Genomic DNA, 3888 nt, shown 5'->3' with positions numbered 1-3888 from the left:
TACATTTGCAGGTTGCGGGCAGGAAAAGAGGGAGGAGCAAGAATCTCTGTGGGAGTGAGAGTAACAAGCCAGGCTAAGGAGGAAAGATAGGCCTCATTTTCCTCATTCTTCACTGCCATAGTTCCAGTAGAATCTCAGCAAGAAATCTAGACCCATTTGTTGTTGCGTTGTATCGTGTTAGAAAATGTACAACACTTTAAAAGCATCTAAATACATGTGAAAAACTCGGCTGCGTCGTCCTGATCACTTCTCACTGAGCAATCATTAACAAAGCAACTTGGCATTGGGCCATCATTTTGTTTACTAAGTCTATATAAAGCTGCAGGTAGAAAGTAAAGTTGATTTTTCAACATTGTGGAGGGGAGAGCAACTCCAGGAGCCAATTCTTTACTGAAAGTGGTGAGTAATGTTTAGATACACGCAAATTAAAAATTAAACTAGATCCAGATTTTTGAAGCAAGGTGCAACTGACATTTTGTGGAATGTATTGAATATTTGCTTATGTAACAAATGTGCCTCACATATCAAAAGGAACAGTTTGAAATGGGATGAATTTAAATCTGCTTCAACTTTTCTGGATTTCAATTTTTCTGATTTCTTAAAAATGTGTACAGACAGCCTTGAGATTTATGAGCTCTGGCAATCCAAAAGGTTAGTAGATGAGTGAAGGATTAACTTGGTCTTGGAGATTCAAAGAGAGTTTCATAACTTGATCTGTTCTAAACAACGTGCCCTCTTTACAATCAGACCTCAAAGCTTAACAGTGTGTTATGTTGGCATTTGCTTAAATTATTTGGGTGTGAATGCAGGAGGTATGGCTCATATGGTTGCAGATGACACAAATATTGGAGGTGTAGTGGACAGCCAAGGAGTGGCAGATGGCATTTAGATAAGTGTGAGGTGTTGCATTTTAGTAGGGCAAATTAGGGCAGGACTGATACACTTAATGGGAAGGTCTTGGACAGTGTTGCCAAACAAAGAAACATTGGGGGTGCACATTCCTTGAAAGTGGATTTGTGGGTGAAGAAGGCATTTGGCATGGTTGTTTTATTCAGCAGTGCACTTTTGGAACATTGTGTACAATTCTGGTCTCCCTGCTGTAGGAAAGATGTTGTGAAACTTGGAAGGATGCAAAAAACTAATTATGAGGATATTGCCAAGGTTGGAAGGTTTGAGCTATAGAGAGAGGTTGAGGGGTGACCTTCTAGATGTTTATAAAATCATGAGGGACATGAATAGGGTGAATAGCCAAGGTCTTTTTCCCAGGGTAGGGGAATCCAAAACTAAAGGGCACATGTTTAAAGTGAGAGGGGAAAGATTTTAAAAGGGGCAACTTTTTAATGCAGAGGGTGGTGCATATATGGAATGAGATGTCTGAGGAGGTGGTGGAAGCTGGTACAATACAACATTTAAGAAGCATCTGGATGGACACATAAATAGGAGGGGTTTAGAAGGATATGGACTAAATGCTGGCAATGGGACTAGTTTTGTTTAGAATATCTGGTCAGCATGGAAGACTTGGACCGAAGGATCTGTTTCCTGTACAACGCTATGATCCTATAACTCTTTTATATCATTCACTTTTGGTCCAGATGTATTTACTAAACCACACCTTTCCAAATACATATAAATCCTGTCCCTCAGAATCCCATCCAACAACTTACCCACCACTGATGTTAGGCTCAATGGTCTATAGTTCCCTGGCTTTTCCTTAACACCTTTCTTAAATAGTGGCACCCCGTTAGCCAACCTCCAGTCTTCTAGCACCTCATCAATGTGGCTATTGATGATACAAATATCTCAGCAAGGGGCCCAGGCTTTTTTACCCTAGCTTCTGAAAAATGTCTGAGGTACACCTGATTAGATCCCAGGGATTTATCCACATTTAAGCATTTTAAGATGTCCAGCATCTCTCCCTCGGTATTATGGAGGCTTTTCAAGGTATCGCTATTTATTCCTCCATGTTCTCTAGTTTCCATATCCTTCTCCACAGTAAATACTGATGCGAAATACCTGTTTTGTATCTCATTCATCTCCTGTGGAACAACATGTAAAGTAATCTAATCTAATCAAATCTTTCCACACTGTAAAGTAATCTAATCTAATCTAATCTAATCTAAAATCTAATCTAATCTAAATCTAATCTAATCTAATCTAATCTAAACATATATACAATTGTATTGATCTTCAAGGGGCATGTTCTCTCCCTCGTTACTCTTTTGTCCTGAATGTATTTGTAGAATCCTTTTGGATTCTCCTTAGCCCAATTTGCCAAACCTATCTCATGTCCCCCTTTTGCCCTCCTGATTTCTCCCCTGTACTTACTGTACTTGAGTACATGACAATAAAGCTTTAATCAAATAAATACTGTCTCTGGACTCTCATTATCTCATTTTTAAAGGCTTCCCACTTTTCAACTATCCCTTTACCTCGGAATAGCCTCTCCCAACCAACTTTTGAAAGTTATTGCCCAATACCAGCAACATGGCCCTACTCCAATTTATAACTTTAACTTTTCCATAACTATTTTAAAACAAATACAATTATGATCACTGGCCCTAAAGTGATCCCCCACTGACACCTCAGTCACTTGCCCTGCCTTATTTCCCAAGAGAAGGTCAGGTTTTGCTCCTTATCTAGTAGGTACATCCAATGCCCAGAGGAAATATAGGAACTGGCCATTTAGTGAGTCGATCCTGTTCTGTTCTGGAAATTAGATCATAGTCATCTACCCTACTTTCTCTCTTATGTCTTAATAACTTCTATTAACAGAAAATTGTTATCAAAAGTAAATTTAGTCATTTATTTAACATCAGTTGCAAAGTTCAGAGTTACACTTTTGTTTGTGAGAGCTTTTTCATAATTTCAGTACTTTTTGGGACAATTTCTTACCACTGTTCTAGAGATAACCAGGGGACAGACTATTCTAGGTCTGGTAATGTACAATAAAACAGGATTAATAGGGTTAAAAATTGAGGTTAGAAGTAGAATGGTAAAGTTGGTGTGGCAAATTTTTAAGGATATATTTAATAATTATCAGCAAAACTTCATCCCAATGACAAAGAAAGGCTCTTCACAAAGGATGGATCCTTCATGGTTAAATAAGGAAGGCAAGGTTAGTATTAAATTGAAAGAAACACAGTACAAATCTGCAAAGATCAATGATAGGTCAGAGGATTGGACAGACTTTAAGAGCCAGCAAAGACAATAAAGAAGCAGAAAGCAAAATATGAAATAAAGCTAACTGACAGTATAAAAATAGATAGTAAAAGTTCCTACACGCTTTTGAGCAAGATAAAAGTACCTAAAATTATTATTGGTCCTCTTGAGAGTAAATCTGGGGAATTGATCATGGAAAACAAAGCTCGGACATAGGCCTTTGTGTCCAAGTTAAAAACCTTCCCATTGCCGAGGCTGGCTCTACGTAAATTATATGGCTGGCTGGGTTCCTTTATCTGGAACCATAGGCGGCCCCTCATTAAGCTGAAGAAGCTACAGCTTCCACAGGCAAGGGGTGGATTGGACTTCCCAGACTTTAGGAAATATCAGTTAAGTTCCCTATTAAGTTACATAGCTGATTGATTGTGGATCAGACAAGACCCAATCAGCTATATAACTTAATAGGGAACTTAATTGATATTTCCTAAAATCTGGGAAGTCCAATCCACCCCTTGCCTGTGGAAGCTGTAGCTTCCTCAGCTTAATGAGGGGCCGCCTATGATTCCAGATAAAGGAACCCAGCCAGCCATATAATTTACATAAAGCCGTCCTCGGCAGCATCACCGGAAGCATTATCATAGGATATAGGAGACGGGGCAGGACATTCATTTTGACTAATGCTATTCTACCCAACCAGGAAATTGGAAGGTCTCCCCATCGCTGGAGGTC

The 3888-nt window shown here is 39.1% G+C and overlaps 1 protein-coding gene across 1 annotated transcript in view; it reads left to right on the top strand.

Moving 5' to 3' along the window:
- The first annotated feature begins 302 nt into the window (after window positions 1–302).
- Window positions 303–3888, top strand: part of LOC122552553 (placenta-specific gene 8 protein-like) — a 14478-nt gene continuing 10892 nt past the window's right edge. Inside the window, exon 1 of the mRNA XM_043695254.1 lies at window positions 303–399. The gene's annotated coding sequence lies outside the window, so the exon portion shown is untranslated. The remainder of the gene's footprint in view (window positions 400–3888) is intronic.

This window comes from Chiloscyllium plagiosum, chromosome 1, assembly GCF_004010195.1.
Source record: "Chiloscyllium plagiosum isolate BGI_BamShark_2017 chromosome 1, ASM401019v2, whole genome shotgun sequence".
In the NCBI taxonomy this organism is placed as follows: domain Eukaryota; kingdom Metazoa; phylum Chordata; class Chondrichthyes; order Orectolobiformes; family Hemiscylliidae; genus Chiloscyllium; species Chiloscyllium plagiosum.
This window is presented reverse-complemented; position numbering and strand designations above follow the sequence as displayed.